The sequence below is a fragment of the Micromys minutus genome, assembly GCF_963924665.1.
Source record: "Micromys minutus genome assembly, chromosome: 15".
Classification (NCBI taxonomy): Eukaryota; Metazoa; Chordata; class Mammalia; order Rodentia; family Muridae; genus Micromys; species Micromys minutus.
In genome coordinates, this window is record NC_137984.1 from 54,529,343 (window position 1) to 54,553,487 (window position 24,145).

Below are 24,145 nucleotides of genomic sequence, written 5' to 3' on the forward strand. Positions count from 1 at the left end.
ATGCCAATCACAAATATAATTCTAAGGCCAGATAGCTTTTCATACAGGTTTATATATCACTCTCAATCCATGAACCCACTATAACATAAGATTACACCAAAAGTACAAAAATACAAACTGCCCCTTTTTATGAGATAAAAGACCTATAGAATCCCTTAAAATATTCCTATCTACTTATTGACAATTATGTACATCAGGATCCAAGTCTGCTTTCTCCAGCTCCATCTTGATTCTCCTCCAAATCTCTGTTCTTCTTCCAGTTTCCTAACTTTTCTCCACTTACCTCTCTCCACTGTCCAATCATATATCGACCTAACATAAATATACAATTTCTTTTCCCAATTTCCCATCCATAAAACACCTATCACATCTCTCCCTCCCCATGCTTTGATGGGGGTGCTCCCGAACCCCCTCCTGTCTACCCTCCTTGACCATTACCCGGTCCTTTTAAAATCCATCCCCACACATATTCCCCAGACTTCTGGGGGTTCTGAGGGACATCAGTATGGTCTTGCTTGGAATCTTCTTCATAGAATGAAGGGTTAATTAGCAGACAGAAGGATTAATTCTGACTGAAAAGACAAGTGGAATGGAACCCATGTGTGTGGGGGAGGGGGGCCGCGGGGAGATCCACTTGGCTAGGGATGTTCAATTCTTAATGGAAAACAACGGCCATGTGGATATGCACTTTACCTGAGTTTGTTCCCAGAAAAGAGACAGACAAGGGTTAGCTCAGGTTGATTGGACTTTGGGGTGGCCATATTTAGGGAATACAGGACTGTGGTGCTGAGGCTGAGGATGGGGGAATGGGGACATAGACCAAGGTTGGACAAAGAGCTTCCTGTCATGGGGAATGGTTCTTATCAGGTGCAGATGTCCCACTGCCCTCGGAGCCCTTGGGACTCTGCAACCGATGGAGGGCCTCCATTTGCCTCCTCTTCTCCTTGGCCCTATTGATGGTTGTCCGGAAGAGCTTGCAGAAGAGCTGGATTGCTTGGGGCGAGTCATCGTTACCAGGGATGGGGTAGGTGATGTGGCAGGGGTTGCAGTTGGTGTCCACAATGCCCACTGTGGTGATGTTCATCTTGGCCGCATCCCTCGCGGCCACATGGGGTTCAAAGACATTATTGAGCGTGTGCAGGAAGATGATGAGGTCCGGCAGGCGGACTGTAGGCCCGAAGAGGAGTTGTGCATTAGTCAGCAAGCCACCCTTGAACTAGAGGCTCCGGGAGTACTCCCCGCAGGCTTGGGCTGTGGTCTCAATTAAGTGACAGAACTGACGATTCCGGCTCACAAACAGGATGATTCCCTTGCGGTAGGCCACATGGGCGGTGAAGTTCAAAGCCAGCTGGAGATTCAAGGCTCTCTGATCCAGGTCAATGATATCTTGGCCCAGGCTGTTCCCAAAGATGAATGGCTCCATAAACCTATGGCGGCAACCGGCTTTATGTCCCAGGTGTATTCGGGCCTCGAAGAGGCTCGTCACAGAAAACAGCTCCTTGACGTTGAAGAAATCCGAATGTTGTAATGGCACATCTAGGATCCTGCTCTGGAAATCGTCACCGTCCTGGGGCTCGCTGACTGCGGGGACTGGGGCTCCCATGACCTTCCTACCATTCTGCCCCTCTGGGCCCAGAGCCGACTTGTGCAGGAAACCTGGCCAGCGCTGCATACCTTCACACAGCAACCGGGTCAGGACAACCGGAGTGGACAGAGATGCCGCAGAGACTCTATGTCCTCCATTTTTAATAAGGCATTTGATTCTCTGGAGTCTAACTTCTTGAGTTCTTTGTACACATTGGATCTTAGTCTCTATCGGATGTAAGATTGGCAAAGATCTTTTATCAATCTGTTTGTTACTGTTTTGTCCTAATGATAGTGTCCTTTTCCTTACAAAACCTTTGCAGTTTCATGAGGTTCCATTTGTTGATTCTAGATCTTAAAGTATAAGCCACTGGTTTTCTGTTCAGGAAAATTTTCCCAGTGCCCATATTTTCGATGTTCTTCACTACTTTTTCTTCTATTAATTTCAGTGTATCTGGTTTTATGTGTAGGTCCTTGATCCACTTGGACTTGTGCTTTGTACAAAAATATAATAATGGGTCAATTTGCATTCTTCTACATGCTGTCATCCAGTTGGATGAAGCACCAATTTAAAAATCCTATTTTTTATGCTCTGGATAAATTTAACTCCTTTGTCAAAGAACCAGTGATAATAGTTGTGTGGGTTCATTTCTGGTTCTTCAACTCTATTCTATTGATATTCCTTCTTTTCTCTTTACCAATACCATAAAATTTCTATCACTATTGCCCTGTAATACAGCTTGAGGTCAGGGGTGGTGATTCCCCCAGAAGTTCTCTTGTTGTTAAGAATAGTTTTGTTTTTTGGTTATCATTTTATGGGTTTTTTGTTTGTTTTGATTTGATTTTGCTATCCTAGGTTTGATGTAATTTCAAATAAATTTGCAATTTTCTCTTTCTAACTCTATGAAGAAGTGAGTAGAAATTTTGATGAGAATTGAATTGAATCTGTAGGCTGCTTTTGGCAAGATGGACATTTTTACTATATTAATCCTGCCGATCCATGAGCATGGGAGATCTTTCCATTTTCTAGGATCTTCTTTGATTTCTGTCTTCAGACACTTGAAGTTTTGTCATAGAGATCTTTCACTGGCTTGGTTAGAGTCACACCCAGTTATTTTATGTTATTTTTTACTATTGTGAAGGTTGTTGTTTCCCTAATTTCTTTCTCAGCCTGTTTATCCTTTGAGTAGAGGAAGGCTACTTATTTGTTTCAGTTAATTATATATCCGGCCACTTTGCAGAAGTTATTCATCAGCTGTAAAAGTTCTCTGGTGAAATTTTTGGGGTCACTTAACTATACTATCATATCATGTGCAAATAATAATATTCTGATTTCTTCCTTTCCAATTGTTTCCCCTTGACTTCCTTTTGTTATCTAATTGCTCTGTCTAGGACTTCGATTACTATATAGAATAGGTAGGGAGAGAGTGGGAAGCCTTGTCTAGTACCTGATTTTAGTGGGATTGCTTCAAGTTTCTCTCCACTTAGTTTGATGTTGGCTACTGGTTTGCCGTATGATGTTTTTACTCTGTTTAAGAATGGGCCTTGAATTGCTGATCTTTCCAAAACTTTTAACATGAAGGGGTATTCAATTATGTGAAATGATTTTTCAGCATCTGAGATGATAATGTGTTTTTTTTCTTTGAGTTTGTTTATATAGTGGGTTGCCTTGATGGATTTTCTTATACTGAGACATTCCTGGGTCCCTTGATCATGATGGAGGATCATTTTATTACATTCTTGAATTCAGTTTTCGAGAATTTTATTATTTTTGCATTGATATTCATAAAGAAAATTGGTCTGAAATATTTTTGTTTTTTGCTGGGTCTTTGTGTGGTTTAGGTACAAGTGTAATTGTGACTTCATAGAAGGAATTGGGCAGTGTTCCTTCTGTTACTATTTTATTGAATAGTTTGGAGAGTATTAGTATTAGGTCTTTTATGAAGGTCTGATAAAATTCTGCACTAAACTCATCTAGTCCTGGGATTTTCTTTCTTTTTTTTTTTTTTTTTTTTTATTTTTTTTTTATTTTTGTTGGGAGACTGTTGATAACTATTTTCATTACTTTAGGGGTTATTGAATGGTTTACATGGTTTACTGGATTCTGATTTAACTTTGCTACCTGACATCTGTCTAGAAAATTTTCCATTTTCTCTAGATTTTCCAATTCTGTTGGTTATACATTTTTGGAGAAGGATCTGAAAATTGCTTGACTTTCTTCAGTTTCTGTTGTTATGTCTCCCTTTTCATTTCTGATTTTGTTAATTTGGATACTCTATCTGTGCCCTCTAGTTATTCTGGCTAAGGATGTAACAATCTTATTGATTTTCTCAAAGAACCAGCTCCTGGTTTTGTTTATTTGTTGTATAGTTCTCTTTTTTCTACTTGATTAATTTCAAATCTGAGTTTGGTTATTTCTGCTGTCTACTCCTCTTGGGTATATCTGCTTCTTTTTGTTTGAGAGCTTTCAGGTGTGCTATCAAGCTGTTAGTGTTTGCTCTCTCCAGTTTCTTTTTGGTGGCACACAGAGCTATGAGCTTTCCTCTTAGTACTGCTTTCATTGTATTCAATAAGTTTGGGTATGTTGTGTCATCATTTTTATTAAATTCTAAAAAAATCCTTCATTTCTTTCTTTATTTCTTCCTTGACCAAGCTATCACTGAGTAGAGCATTGTTCAGTTTCCAAGTCTATGTCATTTTTGGTGTCACTGAATAACAGTCATGGTGATCTGATAGGATGCATGGGATTATTTCACTCGTCTTGTATCTTTTGAGGTCTGTGTTGTGGCAGATTATGTTGTCATATTTGAAGAAGGTACTATGAGGTGCTGAAAAGTAGATATATTCTTTAGTTTTAGGATGAAATATTCTATAGATATCTGTTAAATCCATTTAGTTTATAATTTCGGTTAGTTCTACTATTTCTCTGTTTAGTTTCTTTTTCCATGATCTGTTCATTGATGGGAGTGGGGTGTTAATGTCTTCCACTATTATTGTTTGAGGTGCAATGTGTGCTTTGAGCTTTAGTAAACTTTCTTTTTTGAATATAACTGTCCTTACATTTGAAGTATAGATATTCAGAATTGAGATTTCATCTTGATGAATTTTTCCTTTGATGAGTATAAATTGATATTCTTTATCATCTTTGATAGCTTTTGGCTGAATATAGACTTTTTTTCAAAATTAGGATGGATACTCCATCTTGTTTCTTGGGACTATTTTCTTGAAAAATTGTTTTCCAGTCTTTTACTTTTAAGTAGTGTCTGCATTTCTTGTTGAGGTGTTTTTTTCTGAATGCAGCAACATGTTGGGTCATCTTTAATTATCCAGACTATTAATCTATTTTTTATTGAGGACTTGAGTCCATTGATATTGAGAGATATTAGGTATCAATGATTGTTGTTACCTGTTAATTTTGTTGTTAGAGGTGGAATTTTGTTTGTGTGGCTATCACCTTTTGGGTTAGTTGAAAGATTACTTTCTGGATTTTCTAGAGTGTAGTTTTCCTCCTTGTATTTGAGTTTTTCATCTATTATCCTTTGCTGGATTTGTGGACAGATATTGTGTAAATTTGATTTTGTCCTGAAATATCTTGGCTTTCCCATCTATGGTAATTGAAAGTTTTACTGGATATAATAGCCTAGGTTGGCATTTTTGTTCTTTTAGTGTCTGAATGACAGATGCCCAGAATCTTCTAGATTTTATAGTCTCTGTTGAGAAGTCTGGTTTAATTCTTATAGGTCTGCATTTATATATTACTTGACTTTTTCCCTCACTGCTTTTGATATTCTTTCTTTTTTTATGAATTTGGTGTTTTGACTATTACCTGACAGGAGGAATTTCTTTTCTGGTTCAATATATTTGGAGTTAGGCTTCTTGTATGGGCATCTCTTTTATTAGATTAGGGAAGTTTTCTTCTATAATTTTGTTGAAGATAATTACTGGCCCTATAAGATAGGACTCTCTCTTCTCTTCTACATCTATTAACTTAAGGTTTGATTTTCTCATTATGTCCTGGATTTCCTGGACTTTTTGGGTGAGGAGCTTTTTGCATTTTGCATTTTCTCTGACTGGTGTGTCAATATTTTCTATGGTCTCTTCTGCCCCTGAGACTCTCTCATCTATCTCTTGTATTCTGTTGCTGATGCATGCATTTATGGCTCCTGAGCTTTTCCCCAATTCTCTAGGATTGTCTTCCTTGTGATTTCTTTATTATTTCTGTTTTGATTTTTAGATCCTGCATGGTATTGTTGAATTCCTGTGTCTGTTTGGTTGTTTCCTCTTTAAAGGCTTGTGCTTGTTTACCTTTGCTGTACTGTACTTCTTTAAGGGAGTGATTCATGACCTTCTTAAAGTCCTCTATAACAATCATGAGATGTGATTTTAAATCAGAATTTTGCTTTTCCACTGTTAGGGTATTCAGGATTTGCTATGGTGGGGGATGTGGGTTCTGATGATGCCAAGTGGCTTAATTTCTGTAGCTTAAGTTCTTGGAACTGCCTCCCACCATCTGCTTATCTCTGATGCTAGCTGATCTTGTTGATTCTGACAGTGGCTTGACCCTTTTATAAGCCTGTGTATCAACACTACTGGGGGACTAGCTCTTTCCCAGCATGGTTTGTGTATAGAGAGCTGTAGCATGGGGTCACCTTCAGGCACAAGCAGAGACTTGATGGATCCTGTCCCAGCTCTCTCCTTGGCTCCTGTGTCCTGAGGGCTCCAGCAGGTATCTCAGAGCACAAATGGTGCTCTTACCTGTGCTCTCAGGTGTTGCATCAGTTTTGAAGGACCAATTCTCTCCCAGACGATTCTGTATGTACAAAGTTGTAGCACAGGGTTAGCTCTGGGCACAAGTTGAAACTGGAAAAGTCTTGTGCGCAACTGATCCTCAGTTCCTGTGACCTGAGGGCTCTGGGCGGGTTCCTCTTGGGCCAGGAAGTTGCAAAAAAGTGGTGATTTCACCTGTGCTTTCAGATGTACTTTGGTGAGACAGTCTCTCTTCCAGCAGGATCTGAAAAAAAAGTAAAGATTTCTTTTCTCATGTGTACTTAGTGACACTCCTAGGAACTGAAACATTGCCTTGAAATAAAAGTTGAGTGCTTCCTTCCCCCAAGAGGGTGCAAACCAAAAACTTTAGATGTAATCAAATATAGGGATCAAATGTGCTCTTAAGAGTACTGAATATTCATTCATTTTTATCAGTCAAGAAATACATGAGAAAAGTTAGATTGACAGCAGAAAGGATTGTTGTGTCCTATGCCTCCAGAGACTTTGGTGTACAGCAAAGTGCTTCATAGCTTGGGAACCATGTGAAGCATGACACTAAGACAAAAACTGTGTGATGTAACAAATCTGTTCACCTCCTTCTAGACATTAAGAAGAGAAAGAGAGACAGAGAGACAGAAAGAGACAGAGAGAGACAGAGAGCCAGACAGAGACAGAGACAGGGGAGAAGATCCTAATAACTCCTTTAAGGGCACACCATTAATAATCTAACTGGCTTTTATTGGGCTCTATCTCTCTCCTAAAAGGCAACTTTTCACAATAATACCTCAGGTTGACAGCTGATCTTTTTACTCCATAACCTTTGGTATAAAACTTTAAAATTATATAGATAAATAGAAACACTTGGAAGTATTTGGGTAGACTGTAAATGAAATATTTTACAGGACTTTCCAATGCATTTCCAAATTTCCAAATTCGTGAGGATGAGTAACTGCTTTATGGTAAATGGAATTAAAGAGACTTTGCAATAGCTGCAAAGATAATTAACTTATTTGAAATGTATCTTTTATAACATAAGACATTCAGGACCCTTTTCTTTGGGTATCTGACTTAACTGCTACCCTCCTGCACCTCTCAATAAAATTTATAAATGTCAATGGCAGGAAGATTTACAAATGCTAAGGTTCTGTATTAAGTCATTGTCTTTTCATTTTGAAAATTAAAAAAAAAAAATGAAGGACAGGTGAGAATAGGGTGAAAACTGGTTCCGACTAGCCAGGGGGCAGAGTGATCTCAGCAGAGCACTCGCAAAGTGCACGCCTGCCAGGCTTGATCCAGGGAATCAGGAACCTGGCATCGGGCCCTCTGTTCCCAGCCGGTTGCTGCTATTGGGGTGAACGACAGGCACTGGGACCATCCGCCACCAGAAACAGCAGAGATCCATGTACACAGGCCAGGTACAAGGGAAAGGTGAGAACCAATCACTGAAAACAAGATGGCAAGAGGAAAGCAAAAGAATGTACCCCAGGGAAACCAAGACAACCTGACAACACGAGAACCCAGCTCTCCCATCACAACAAACAGCAGAATGCCAAACAATCCAGAAAAAGAAGACTCAGACCTGAAATCCTACCTCAAGATGATGATAGAGATCCTTAAACAAGAATGTGAGGAAAAGCATAAAGAATGAGAAGCTTTTAAAGAAAAATACTCAAAAAAATCAAAGAACTAGAAGAACACAGAACCAAAGAGATGAAGGAATGGAAGAAGAAATTTAAAACGGAAATGGACACAATAAAGAAAACACTGAAAGAGACAACACTAGAGGTAGAAAACCTAAAAGAAGAATGAGAAGTCACATGTGCAAGCATTTCCAAAAGACTACAAGAGATGGAAGAGAGAATATCAGGGGCTGAAGACAGCATTGAAAACAGAGACAAAAGAGTCAGAGAACATGCAAAAACCAAAAAGCTCCTAACCCAAAATGCCCAGGAGATCCAGGACACAATGAGAAGACCAAACCTAAGGAGAATAGAAATAGAAGAGGGCAAAGAATATCAATTAAGAGGTACAGTAAATACCTTCAACAAAATCCTGAAAGAAAACTTCCCTACGGTTAAGAATGAGATGACCATGAGCATAAAAGAAGCCTACAAAACTCTAAATAGGTTGGACCAGAAAAGAAATTCCACCCTACACATAAAAGTCAAAATGCCAAGTACCCAAAAGCAAAAAAAGAATACTAAAAGCAGTAAGGGAAAAAGGTCATGTAACATATAAAGGCAGACCAATCAGAATCACACCTGATTTCTCAACAGAGACTATGAAAGCTAGAAGAGCCTGGACAAACATCATGGAGACCCTAAGAGAGCACAAGTGCCAGCCCAAGCTGCTATACCCAGAAAAACTATCAATCACCATAAATAATGAGATGAAGATATTCCAAGACAAAACTAATTTCACGCAATTTATGACCGCAAACCCAGCACTACAAAGAATTATAGGTGGAAAACCCAATACAATGAGGGTAACCACCTCATAGTAAAAACAAGAAAACTCCTAAGCAAGAAAACCAAAAGAACAAAGACACACAGGCACAATTCAACCTACAAAAGCAATAATAGCAGGAAACAGCAACCACTATTCCTTGATATCTATTAACCTAAATGGACTCAACTCCCCAATAAAAAGAAATAGGCTATCAGATAAGATACATAAACAAAACCCAGCATTTTGCTGCATACAGGAAACTCATCTCAGAGAGTAAGATAGACACTTTATCAGAGTAAAAGGTTGGAAAAAAACCTTCCAGGCAAATGGCCCCAAGAAGCAAGCTGGAGTGGCCATTCTAATATCGAATAAAGTAGATTTGAAACCAAAAGTTATCAAAAAAAAAGATAAGAAAGGACACTTTTTACTCATTACAGGGAAAATCTGTCAGAAGAAACTTTCAATCCTTCACATATATGCTCCAAATAAAAAAGCTCCCATATTCATAAAAGAAAACCAAGTAAAGCTCAAAAAATACATTTTAACCCGCACAATAATAGTAGGAGACTTTAATACCCTACTCTCACCAATGGACAATCATGGAAACAGAAACTGAACAAGGACACTGTAAAAGTAACTGAGACTATGAACCAACTGGTATTAATATATCATCCTAAAACAAAAGAATACACCTTCTTCTCAGCACCTCACGGCACCTTTTCGAAAATTGACCACATAATAGGACACTGAATGAGCCTCAGTTGATATAAGAGGATGGAAATACTCCCATGCATCCTTTCAGATCACCATGGTGTAAGGTTGGTCTTTAATAACAACAATTACAACAAAAAGCCCATATTATACACATGGAAACTAAACAATGCTCTATTAAATGATATCAGGGTCAAAAAAGAAATAAAGAAAGAAATTAAGGATTTTGTAGAAATGAAAACACTACATACCTAAACCTATGGGATGCAATGTAAGCAGTACTGAGAGGAAAACTCATAGCTCTGAATGCTTCCAAAAAAAAAAAAAAAATTGGAAAGAGCATACCCTAGAACCTGACAGCACAGTGGAAAGCTCTAGAACAATGGATGAATTCCTAGACAGATACAAGATCCTAAAGTTAAACCAGGACCAGGTAAATCATCTAAATAATCCCATAACACCTAAAGAAATAGAAGAAGTCATCAAAAGCCTCCCAACCAAAAAAAGCCCAGGTCCACCGGGTTCAGTGCAGAATTTTATCAGACATTTATTGTGGACATAACACTAATACTCTCCAAACTATTCCACAAGATAGAATCAGATGGAATACTACCTAACTCATTTTTTGAGGCTACAATAACCCTCGTTCCTAAACCACACAAAGACCCTACAAGGAAAGATAACTTCAGACCCATCTCACTTATGAACATTGATGCAAAAATACTCAACAAATCCTTGCAAACCGAATCCAAGAACATATCAAAACAGTCATTCACCATGAATAAGTAGGCTTCATCCCTGGGATGCAGGGATGGTTTAATATAAGGAAATCCATCAATGTAATCTACCATATAAACAAACTCAAAGAACAAAATCACATGGTCATCTCACTAGATGCTGAGAAAGCAGTTGTCAAAATTCAAGACGCCTTCATGTTAAAAGTCCTGGAAAGAAGAGAAATCCAAGGTCCATACCTAAACATAATAAAAGCAATATACAGGAAACCAACAGCAAACATCAAACTTAACGGTGGGAAACTTGAAGCAATCCCACTAAAATCAGGGACTAGTCAAGGCTGCCCACTCCCCTCCTACCTATTCAACATAGTACTGGAAGTCCTGGCCAGAGCAATTAGACAGCAAAAGGAAATCAAAGGGATACAAATCAGAAAGGAAGAAGTAAAAATATCACTATTTGTCAATGACAGGATAGTGTAGTTTAGTGACCCCATAAATTCCACCAGAGAACTCCTACAGCTGATAAACAAGTTCAGCAAAGTGGCTGGATATAAAATTACCTCAAACAAATCAGTAGCCTTCCTATATTCAAAGGAAAAACATGTGGAGAAAGAAATTAGGGAAAAGATACCCTTCACAATAGTCACAAAAACTATGACATACCTTGGTGTAACTCTAACTAAGCAAGTGAAGGACCTGTATGACAAGAACTTCAAACCTCTAAAGAAGGAAATCAAGAACGATCTCAGAAAATAAAATAATCTTCCATGCTCATGAATTGGAAGAATCAACAGCATAAAAATGGCCATCCTACCAAAAGCAATCTACAGATTCAATGCAATCCTCATCAAAATTCCAACCCAGTTTTTCATTGAGTTGGAAAGATCAATGTGCAATTTCATCTGGAATAACAAGAACCTAGAATAGTGAAATCCATTCTCAACAACAAGAAAACATCTGCGGGAATCACTATCCCTGACCTCAAGCTATATTACAAGGCAATTGTGCTGAAAACTGCATGGTACTGGTACAGAATTAGGCTTGTGGATCAATGGAATAGAATAGAAGATTCCATTCCATTTCAGAAAAGAGCCCTCACATATATGGTCACCTGATTTTCAGAAAAGAAGCTGCAAATATTCAATGGAAAAAGGAAAGCTCCTTCAACAAATGGAGGTGGTCCAACTAACACTCAGCATGCAGAAGAATGAAAATAGACCCTTTCTTATATCCTTGTACAAAGCTCAAGTATAAGTGGATCAAAGATCTTCACATTGAACCAGACACAATGAAACTATTAGATGAGAAATTAGGGAAAACCTTAGAACACGTAGGCACAGTAGAAAATTTTCTGAACAAAACACCAATGTCTCAAGCTCTAAGGTCAAAGATTAACAAATAGGACTTAATGAGATTGTAAAGTTTCTGTAAGGCTAAGGACATTGTCAAAAAAACAAAATGGCAGCCAACAGAATGGGAAAAGATATTTACCAACTCCACATCAGATAGAGACATAATATCTAACGTATACAAAGTACTCAAAAAGCTAGACACCAGAGAATCAAACACCCCTATTAAAAATTGGGTACAGAGCCAAAAAAATGTTCTGAATTGAGGAATATGTAATGGCTGAGAAACATCTAAGGAAGTGCTCGACATCCTTAGCCATCAGGGAAATGCAAATCAAAACAACCCTGAGATTCCACCTCACACCAGTCAGATTGGCCAAGATCTAAAACTCAGATGACAGCAGATGCTGGCGAGGTTGTGGAGAAAAAGGAACACTTCTCTACTGTTGGTGGGGTTGTAAACTGATACAACCACTCTGGAAATCAGTGTGGCAATTCCTCAGAAAATTGGACATAGTACTACCTGAAGATCCAGCTATTCCACTTCTGGGCATATACCCCAGAGACACTCCAATATACAACAAAGATACATGCACCACAACATTCATTGCAGCTCTATTTATAATAGCCAGAAGCTGAAAAGAACCCAGATATCCTTCAGTAGATGAATGGATACAAAAATTTTGGTGCATTTACACAATGGAGTACTACTCAGCCATCAGAAACAATGACTTAACGAAATTCTTAAGAAAATGGTTGCATCTAGAGAATATCATCCTGAGTGAGATAACCCAGTCACAAAAGAACAGACATAACATGCATTCACTGATAGTGGGATGCTAACCACAGAGGCTGAGACTACCCCAGACACAACTCACAGACTATGTTAAGTTCAAGAAAAAAAGAAAAGAAAAGAAAACACAACAAAAAACATTATGCTCAATCCTTACACAGCAAGAAAATGTTGACTAATTCCAGGTTACATCCTGTTTTACATGTACTTTTTGCTCATTGTAACTAGTAAGACCTTAATGCAGAGTATCAAACCTTTAAAAAAAGAAAAGAAAAGAAAAAAGCCAAGCACTGACTAAAATGTATTTGTATACATTTATGCAAAAATGTTTAAAACTTTTTTCTTTTATCTTTGTTTTTTAAAATAAAGTTTAAAAAATAAACAAATAAAAGGTGAACAGCAAAAAAAAAAAAATAAAATAAATAGAAATAAAAATGAAAGATCTTGAGATGACAATTGAAGCATCGACTGACCAAGGCCACTAGTTTTAAAGAAAGTTAGGCTCATTCAGTCCTTTAAATGAGAGCAAAGATAGAGGCCTTTGTATATTTTGTTAACATAAACCTCTCAGACATTTAGAACAAGATTCATTATTGGCTTAGTTTCTTTCCTATGGCTGGGTTAAGCACCAGAAGCAAAACAACTTGGGAATAAAGGGTTTTATTTAGCTATGGAGTTTGAATCAGAGATGACTCCCACTGACCTCCTCAGAGTCTCTGGCATTTGTGAGGCATTGAGCTTGGTCCCTAGTTAGTAGCTGTCTGGAAATTCTTAGCAAGTGTGCCTTGTTAGAAGAAGTGTGTCACTATAGTCAAGGTTTGAGATTTTAAAGCCTCAAGCTATTTCTAGTTCACTAATTGTGTCATAGTTGTGGTTTGAAATATGAGTTTCTAGTTTCCTGCTAACATATGAGGAGGGTGAGCAGAGCTTATCTCCCCAGTGTGTTGGAAGTCTGTTGTTAACTACAAAGAGGGGATTGGAAATTCTGTCAGTCCAATATAAACAATACGAGGTACTTTGTTTTTTTGTCTTTGTGTTTGTCACTTTTCTGTTGCTGTGACAACTCACTATAACCAAGGCAACTAACTTTTAGAAGGAAGGGTTTATTTGGGTTTATGGTTCCAGAGCATAAGTGTCCATAACAATGGGGATAAAGGTCGCAGGCATAGCAGCTGTGGCAGAAGCTGTGGGCTCACACTTGACTCTTATACATAAAGCAGAGAGAGTGCACTTCATGTGCTTTGGATGCTCAAAGCCTGCCCTTAGTGACATACTTCTTTCAACAAAGCTCCAACTTCTACATCTCCCTCAAATAGAACCAATGACCAAGTATTTAAACACCTTAGACTGTACAGGAACATGCTCCTTCAAACTGTAACAATTCTTATTCCCCAGAGCTGCCTGTTGGCTTCTCAGGTATTTCTATATTATTCTTTTTGAAATTTTTCTTTGGCACCACATTTAAATTTTACCCTGACTGGGGATGTGATTAATATTGTAGAAATCAGTACAAGCAAAGTTATCTAGGCTCTAGAAAGAGACTGGAGCTGTACACCTGTGAAAAAGAAGGCAACAAAGGAGGAAAAATTTTGTCATAGGTCTTATTTCTCAAAAAGAGAGAAAGGAGAGTTTTTAATGGCACAGATTGACAGGAGCAAATGAGTAGAACCATCTCAAGTTGCCTGAACCCTGAGTTATGAAGCTTGGGTGACATGAACAGAGACATCCTCCCTCTAACAGGGTTATAAAACTGATGAGATTTGTAAAGAAGGATAGTTTTAGTTTTACTTAAATGGAGCATGGAAGGAGAGATTATGAGATGCTGTGTAAATACAAATGGCCAATTTGCCCCACAATTTTCTCAAGGCAGAAGTGGAAGCTTCTTTAGAAAATGAAAAATCAGTGCTTGGAGTGATGGCTCAGTTGGTAAAATGTGCTTGTCATGCACAAATGAGAGCTGGAGTTACCCACAGAACCCTCCAGATGTAATAACATGCAATTATAATTCCATTGCTACCAAGGTAGAGACAAGAGGATCCTGGTAGTTGTTGCTGGGTAGCCAGTCTAATCTAACTTATGGGTTTCAGGTCAATGAAAGATGGATAATGTTTGTGAGAAATGTCACTCAAGGTTGTGCTTTCATTTACACACACACACACACACACACACAGAGAGAGAGAGAGAGAGAGAGAGAGAGAGAGAGAGAGAGAGAGGAATACACACATATATCTATCCAAATTGACACATATACACATGAACCCACAAGAAGGATAAATCAAAAAGTAAACATGATGTTTCTGGAAACTTTTTGTATGAGCACCTGAAGTGGGTGGTGCATATTTTATAACAAACAATACAGGCAACCAAGGGTGAGGACAATTTGAGTCTTGGAACTTGGTATGAATTATTGGTCTAAACTCTGGTCTCCTAACACTCTTGGGCTGTGAGTGGTATGAGATTGTCGCGGGTAACCTTGGAAGTAAAATATGGTCAAAGATACCTTCTTTTAGAAAATGCAGTCTTGGGACAAATCCAAAAGATGAAATATTAGAAGTGAGCAGAATAGCCAGGAAGGGGAACTAGAGAGCCATACTTGTCTAGGATGTTGCAATGTGTATAAAATGGGGAAATGTGGTCGTTAAGAAAAAAATTCTGTCTTCCTCTGGGTGTCTACCCTGTTAATTTGTCCTGTTGTTATACCGTTGATCCACACTGCATTATGTTTCTTTCTACTGACTGTGGAAAGAACCCTTTCCAAACAGGTGCTTCTTTTTATGTGTGTATCTCAAGGCAGAGGAGGCCAGACACAAGAAGGAGTTCAACAAATCTGAGGCTGGTGGAATAGGTAAGACATATGCTGTGGTTTCAGCCATGCAAGCAGCAGCAGGGACAGAGTATGGTGAGAAAATGAAGGAGGGGCTTAGAAGCAGAAACAACATCTAGTCTGAGAGGCAGACTGAGAGGTACTCTGGCATTTCAGCCCATCTGAAGACACCACGAAAATGCAGATTGGGTTAGGTCCTTACCCAGAACATACCACCCCCTCTTCCTTCACCAGCTGGTGTTTGTTGGTTTTTGGACAGGTGGTAGAGGATGAAATAACTGAAGATCAGCAAGAACAAAATATGATTACATCATTCAATCATGAAAGAAACATCCAAATCTATACTTAAAGTTACAAAGTAAACAATGAGCCCTAAATACAATTCAAGACACAGAGATGTATCAAAACAGTGCAAAGTTATTGGCCCTTCAGCAAGATCCTTAAAGATGCTCCAAACTGGATGGAGGGTTTGTCTGTTTAGCCCAGGATAGCCTCAAACTTCTGATCCTCTTACCGCAATTTCTTACTGGGCACATTCCAGGCAGAATCTGCTGTACCTGACAAAGGTCTTTGTACTTTTTAAATTGTCTGAGATTTGGCATGGAGCCTGTATCACATGCAAACATATTTTGTCAACACCAGACTGGCTACCAAAATTATCCTGTGTGTGTGTGAATGAGAATATTGAGACCTATGCAACAGTTGTTGGAATCTCAAAGGAGAAACAGGGTGGAAAGCAGGAATTATACACAGAATGAACAAAAGTATCAAAATATCCCAAAATAACATAGCATTGATGACTTTATAGAATAGTCGATACCAATAGAATAAAAATGCTAGAAAAAATGAAATCACCTATAATAGAGGGGAAAAGCTGTAACAGTTTTCTAAGAAGATTAATGTATAAACCTGTTTAGATATCTTAGAAAGTTACTTGAAAATACTTTGTTTTCAGTTATATGGAAGATACATAGAGTATTTCTATATTAGATCTGATAATCATCGGCATGACCCAGCAACAATAAGGCTGTCTGCACTCTGAGATGCAGAGAAATCCAGGTTAGCACATGCTTATCTACCTGGAGAATTCAGTGGCTTGGTGGAAAAACGTTCTGTTAAAATACCCACAAACCTTGAGGAAACAACTATAAAATACAATTGCTCAGAGATTATGCATTCTAAGAAGTCAAGCTGGACATTTCCAGAGCACAAACTTTTCTGTATAACCACGACATAAGCTACCTGTAGCCATCCATAAACATCCTTAGCCAAGGACACCTGGGGTCTAGGGTCTTGCCCTTCATACTAGGGTTAGGGTGTAAAGAAGGTTGAGGAAAAGCCTTATAAAGACATTCCTCACTCTTGGGATAGAGCCACATCTCACACTCCTAAAGACTGGGAGACATAAGAGAAACAATGAATAACAAAGATTTTTGTAAAAATGACATTGAAACACTTCAATGTGTTTCCCATAGTCTACGAATGTAGATGTGATTAAGGAAGACTTTACCTTGGGTTTGAATTCCATATGGGCCATCATTATCACAGAGTAAAACTAGTAAGTCTCCTGTAGGCTCCATCAGATATAGTTAGTCAACTCTTGTAGAGCTGAGCTGCTCACTTCCGACCCAGGGTTCCCTGAGGAAGAAGCCCTAATAGAGGTCTTCACATCAGGAGCCACCCCTCTGAAGGATGCAACATTATTTTAACAGGTTTAATTAAGAAAGGATGACAAAGAATCTGTGTGCATTTCATGGCGTTTTCAAAGAAAGGTTAAAGTTAGGACATAGTTTTTACTATAGAATAAAAGGTATTATTAATTTTGTTTATAAAAATCAATAATTAATGTTTTATTCATTTATTTTCACCCACACTTTGGCAATAAACTCCATACATAAGCCTTCCTATGATTTATGGACTAGCTTGAGATATTAGAAAAAGAAGTAGATCTAGTCTGATCCAAAAAAACTGAGTCCAGGCCTCTAGCAAGGATATCTCTTTATTGTCTCCAAATACAATTGTCTTGTAATACTTAAAATTACATAGAAACTTGTCATTATTGGAAAGTAAGTTTTCAGAATCGGGTTGTTTTCAGGATTCTAATGGGACATCAACTTCTCCAACAGAGCATATTGAATTTTGTCTATAAATGAGTACTTACCATCTCTAGGGCTATTTCCAGTGGGAAATATCAAAAGGAGAAAAAGAAGTCTAAACTTCAGGCAAACTTTCCATCAAAGCTTATGCCTTAATTGTGAGCATGGTGAGAAGCAGCACGCATCCCTGCTTGCCCATGATCGCTTTCCAGCATCTTCACTCTGTATTCTTTTTACGGCTGTTTCTTAAACCACTGTGAACATTAGGCAGCTCCATTTACTTCCTCCTGCTCAGATTATTAAAAGTGGTTATGAAGTTGTTTTTATCTGATTAAGAAGACTGGTCAAGTTGCTCTATACAGAAAGTCGAGTACCCAGCTAGCTGAATGGATATCCCTACATATCGATGGCTGTGGCAGGCCACTGGACTCTATGGGACCAGCCAAGGGTACAAGACCACCTATCAGGTTATTAAATCCTACCACCAGTCTCTTTAAAAATGGAAGTTCATGGAAGGTAGGTTATTCTTTGTTGTTGCACATTAATCTGGAACAAGAAAGTACGAAGTTATAAATTAAGGTTGCAGTCACATTCCTCTTTGCAGTTCTTCAGGCCCAAACTCTGTTAAGCTCTTCTGTCCACTTACACATGCCTAAGGATCTCATATATTTAAAGATTTTTTTTTAATCTTAACTTTTTCTAAATCCAGATTCATTATTTCTGCCTTGGAATGAGGAGTGGCTCACATTTGCTTATAAAAGTACATTCGCATGCAATCACTGATAATTGAATACTAGCCCCAGAAAGCTATAAATATTCAAGAAACAACTCACAGGTCATATGAAGCTCAAGACCAAACAGTGAAAGCGTCAGTCCTTCTTAGGAAAAAGAATAAGTGTATAGCACCCTCTCTGGGTGTAGTACATCTGGATCTTAAATCATTAGTAATTCCAGAGCTAAGAATATAGCTTTGTGGAAATTTTTGGTATTCAAAAATCATTATGTTTAATTTATACACACCAAGAAAAGTCTGACTGTTTCCATGTTACATTCTGTTCTACATGTACTTTATGCTTATGGTAACTAGTAAGATTTCAGTGCATACCATCAAACTTCTAAATGAATTAAGTACTGACAAAATATATTCATATAGTGTTAAGCTAAAATGCCTTTAAAAATCTGTACATGTATCTCTTTTTTTAAAATAAAGTTGTAGGAGAAAAAAAAGAATACGTTTGTACACATACGCAGCACAAATACAGAATATAGTACAGTAAATGGTGCCAGACATATCTTGGCATGTCTGAGAGAACCATCTCCAGAAGAGTAGGTACTCCATTAGCCATTTTATATCACTGTGACAAATCACCAGAGTGAATCAACTTAAAGGAAAAATGACATTTCAGTCCATTATTAGCTGACTTCAAATTCATCTCTTTTACACCTGTAGTAAGGCAAAAACATGGTAAAAAGCATTGTGAATAAATGATACTCACTCATGGGAATCGGGTAGGAGTTTGTGCCCATTTCTCTAAAAGTAGGATGGGCAAGAAGAGAAGACAAAACAAGGAGTCTTGTATTCTCAGAGTGGATTAACATTATAAGTAGGAAAATAGAAATTTTGAGATCCTTTATGGCAGTCAGAGGACTATGAATTTTTAACCCTTAAGCAGACTTGGAGGTACCTCTACAAGACTTTGCAGTTGTAATAACTGTGATCCCAGCAGACTGCTTTGTGTCACTTGAAAGCGAGCATGTTTGCAAAATGTAGGTTGCCAATGAGAGAGGCAGGAGCAATAGCCCCCACCCCACACTAACCTCCTTTCTAAGATGGCTTGAAGGCTGAAGTTGAGAGTCTCCTGGGCTGTAAGCACCTGCAATGACAGATTCCCATCTATAGGTAAAATGAAGAGTTGGGGGCTAAGGCAGGACCTTCCATACCCACAGATGTATGTCTAGATCTGGAGGCTGGAGCAACGAAAATCTGAGCAAGTTCCTTGCCAGAAGCAAAAGCTTCAGCCATGGGATAAATCAGCACTTTTGTTTTTGCTTTTAGGATATTCTCTGTATTTACATTTCAGATGTTATACCCTGTTCCCCAATCCCATCCTTTCCCCCCTCCCAATCCCATCCCTCCCTCTCCCATTGCCTCCATGAAGGTGCTCCCTCTCCCTACCATCTTCTCCCACCTCAATGCCCTAGCATTTCCCGACACTAGGAAAAAAGGAGCCCAGTGTTAAAGACAACCTTCCTTCTGTCATGAGTGAGATGGCTGAGAGGAAAGCCCTTAATTCTGCCTTCATCTTCCTCCATTGACTTCTGCAGAAGTTCTGATTCCAAGCCTGGTAAATTTAAGATATTAGCTAACTTCACTCTGATTAGCTAAAAGTAGGTATGCAAATAAGTTTCCAAAGGGGACCAATCGGGGACCAACCTAGGGTTGGGGGCGGGGAGAACACTGAGCCTGTAAAAGTTGCCAGAAATTCATACTCAGGTCTGTAGATCTCTGCTGCCGCCTTAGTAGAAAACAGGACCGATGTTTGTATAAAAGTTTATCTCTGGTGTTAGTTGCTATGGTGATATTTGTAGGCTATCACATTCCTACTCCTTATCAATTTGTTGAGCAGAGAATCACAGAATTGGTTTTTGTTTTATTTTATTTCTCTTGCTGCTGCTGTGTTAACTATCAACAGTCTTTATTTTGTGGCCCCCTTTACCTCTGGGTTTATAGCCCTTATCTTCAGAAAGATCCATATCAGGAAACCTCATCTATCGATAACACTTATGGAAAAGTTCCTGCCTAATTGGTTAGTTCTGGAAAAAAAAAAAAAAAAAAAAAAAAAAAAAAAAAAAAGACCCGAGAAATGGAGTGGAGTGGTGATTATGGATCTTGTAAATTTTAGAAACTTCCTAAGACTTGCCAGTTCAGTTTACTTCCTAACCTCTATTTTTTTACTTCCTCAGTCTTAACAACCTTCTGTGGGAGGAAATGATTCAGTACAAAGCAGATATCTATGTAACATGGAAGCAACAAGGCTTTCTCACGCATGCACGCACACACACACACAAAACCCTGCACTACAATGCATGTTTATAAGCTCACACACATGCACGTTATACAAACATCTCTGGCTCAGTGGAGTACAATTTTACATTTTCTTGGTGAAAATGAGTTGTTAAAGCTGCATTCCTGATTTAGCACATACATGAGCCATTTTTGAAACATTATGTCATTAAAAAATGCGCCAAATCTGATCTGCTACCATTGTCAACAGTACTTGAGAGAAACAAAATTCTGATTTCTTATACCCGCACTGGTAATTTGTGCAGCACATTTTCTTTTAAGGCAATCTTTAAGGTTGATTAAAACAGACATATTTGCAGGTCTGACTGTGGAATGAGCTGGAAAACTTGGGTAAAGAAAGAAGCCTGTTCTCACTACTCTGTTTATAAGATAGTGTTGGAGGAAAGTGATTGTATTCTCCACAGCAGAACCACTAAAGCCTCCATGGACATGTAAGATTGTACTGTGGAAGGACTTATATAATTCCATTGGTGTGAGGCTTTCTTCACATCTCATCTACCTCCTGCTCTGTAAAAATTAAAAATAACACTCACAAGGATATGACTCCTCATCATGATGCCAGGAACACCTAACATCCAAATAATCAATTAAAATGTTAAAAAGCAGATTTTTGTCTCAGCACACTTTCTTCAACACATATTAAACTATCAGCACCTAGGGGCAGAACCTACCTCCAGTGCATATTCAGAAAAAGTTCCACAAGCAATCCTTATGTGTGCAATTAGTTGTAATTAGTGGGAAAGTGAAAGCAGGAATAGTAATATTATGCTTGACACTGAATGAATGCATCCACTTTCCCAGGTACTATTGCCGTTCCCCGAGAAGAAACCCTCATTACTCACACCCTCCTGACATTCCCAGTGCCATGTTTGTTTCCTCTTCCCCCAGCCACAAAATCCAGAACCTCTTAAGAGGTTATTCATTTCTGCAACTTTAGTCACCAAGGTCTTCTAATGACCTCTCATCTCATTCAGAAAGCATCCGAAGAGGTCATCCGAGTTCTTTACTGCCACTAGCAATCTCTGCCTCCTGTCCTCGGCTGCAGCAGTCCAGACTTACTGGGAAAACTCTTTCCTGAGTTACTGAGTCATTCACAAGCCCCCCTCCGCCCCTGCACCCCATGAGAAAATTCTATGTCATGAAGTCAACAAAACTATTCTTAGTCCTACAACCTGAAACGTTCACCCACGTAAGTTCTCACCCCTGTCTAACTTGCTCCTAACAAATGGAAGATAGCAACACTGGTCTGTGAGGGTGAAGGGCACTCTCATGATTCCAGCTTCAAAATTGTCACTTCAACCTTGTAGCTAATTTCTGCTGGTTTTCTAAGATAAGCCCATAACAAACAAGGGACAGGCAGACTCTGGCTGTCAGTTACAATGTTCTGAGGCTACCAGAATGTATTTGGTGCCAGATAGGAACTATTTCTAGCCAACAGCCACACAAGGAAGCTTAAAATTCTATGACTTTTTCTTTAGAAGAGCTTTCAAATGAAATCTCAATGAGTCTTTCCAATTTTTTGATTGCAGGCTTATGAGAGAAATCTAAGGCTGTGTGAAACTAATATTCTCAAGCCATAGGTACCTTGAAATAATGAATGAGTGTTGTATATCATTCAACTTGCTATTTTGGGAATAATTGTTTATTCAATAATTAATAGCTAATATATCCCCTTCCCTATAACTTTAGTTTACAATTGAGCCATGGATATTCACCTTCTGCTTCTATTCCTTTTATTTCTTGTGTCATTGTGTGTGTGTGTGTGTGTGTGTGTGTGTGTGTCTGTGTGTGTGTGTATGTGTGTGTGTATAAACAACATAGGTACTTAAATGTTTAATCTCATTTTACTAGAATATGACTCATTTTTACTAGTTGTCCTGTGTTCATGGACTAAAAGCATTTTTGGCACATTATAAATTCTCCATGCATTTTAACTGAATTAGTAAAGTGATTAGTGAGTTTTCTAATCAATACAATATATGTGTATAATACTAAGCTAATGAAAAGATGAGGCTGTGCAGATCTTGAGTTGCCTGAGCACACTAATCCTTAGTTGAAGTAGGATTTGAATCTAGTCTATGCGACCTTTACTTTCTCCATTACCAAAGAGTTTTCAAACCAAGGGGCAACCCACTGTTTTAGACTAATTCTTAGAGTCCTAAATCTTTCTTAAAACTAAAAATAGACTAGGACCGGGGAGATGGCTCAGCAGTAAAGAGCACTGGTTGCTCTTGCAGAGGACCTGGGCTTAGCTCCCAGCTCCAACACTACTCAAAATGATTTGTAACTCTAGTCCCAGCAGAATCTGACATGCTCTTCGAATCTTCATGGACACTGCATGCATGTGTTATACACATACAAGCAACAAAACACTAACACTCATACACATAAATAAAATTTTAAAAAATGAATTTGAAGAGAGGATCTGAAAATTGTATATTCTCAACCTTCCTTGGATGTGGACTATTTCACATAGTAAACATAAAACATAGTTTAGAAATTACATATGTATCCAGGTGAATTCTAATATTGTTAAGGTGTCCTTTTTGACTGTTTTCCATAGCCTGCCAGGACCAGCATTCTACATGAAACCATAACTCTTAAGAGCCTGAAGACCAGCTCCCAGCACTAGGTGAGAAAAAAACCCAGTGGCAGTGTCTTTAACAGCAATGACATGATAGCTTTGTATGTCTCAAAATAGGGTACCAGATAGTTGTATGGAAACAGGAAAATGTGGTGGTAAAGCACACAGAACATATTCTCATAAAAACAGGTCAGTACTAAGCAGTATTAGCATCTCTCTTTAGGCATCACCTTCCTTAGTTTACCACGTTCCACAGTTGTTCCATATTCCATTTGCTCTCAGTTCAGAGGCGAGATGACCTGTATCAGGTTCTTCTGTGCATCAGAAGCATTGAAAGATCCAAAAGAAGTAGAAGTGATGGAGCTAGAGAGATGACTCCGTGGTTAAAAGGTCTGACTGTTCATGTACAGGACCTGGGCTCTAGTCCCAGCACCCATATGGCTCACAACCATAACTCCTGTAACAGGGTCTCTAATTCCCTTTTCTGACCTCTGATGGCAGTGTATCCACATGGGTGCATAAACCTACATACAAGCAAGGCATTCATTAGTGTAAGAAAAAATACGTCTTTAAAAGTTTTCTTAAAGGTAAGTAATTATGAGGCTTTGATAACTAGACATTTCTGACCGTCACCAGCCATTTCAGGATACAATTGCAAAGCTCTGTTTTTACACTTTCTGACACACCTGTCACTGAGACTTCCCTGTGAATCTGGAACTTCCCACCAATCCATGTGTCACAGCTGTGCCTAAGCATGCTTCCCATGGCAGAAGAATACTGTGGGATGGCAGGTGTTTTCCTAGGAGATTTGCACTACTACTTGAAAAAAAATTTTGACTTCAGCTTCATATAAATCAGTGTTACACTGAGTGGGCTCTGGATACTCCTCAAACTCTGATAATAAAAAGGGTTGTGAGAAACACCAGACCATAGCCCTTCAAAAGACCAAAGTCCTCTTTTAAATGTCACCATTCAGGATGCTCTTTATGCCCTGCTTTTAAATCATGATGCCACATTCAGGGTAATTGGTCCATGCCTTTCAGATCAAAACATGGAATGATGCACAAATTCACGCATGCAGACAACATGGTCCTGTTTGGACAGTTGAATTAATATTTACTTGTAATATGAAATTGCTATTTTGGGCAGACTGTATGAATTGTTTAG

The 24,145-nt window shown here is 38.6% G+C and overlaps 1 pseudogene across 1 annotated transcript; it reads right to left on the reverse strand.

Moving 5' to 3' along the window:
* Positions 1 to 844: 844 nt before the first annotated feature.
* Positions 845 to 16,793, reverse strand: LOC308430467 (small ribosomal subunit protein uS2m-like; annotated as a pseudogene). Its single transcript has 3 exons — positions 16,724 to 16,793; positions 15,416 to 15,491; positions 845 to 1,730 (listed from the first exon to the last, which is right to left on the reverse strand). The product of its transcript is annotated as a small ribosomal subunit protein uS2m-like (transcript).
* Between the last annotated feature and the right edge of the window lie 7,352 nt (positions 16,794 to 24,145).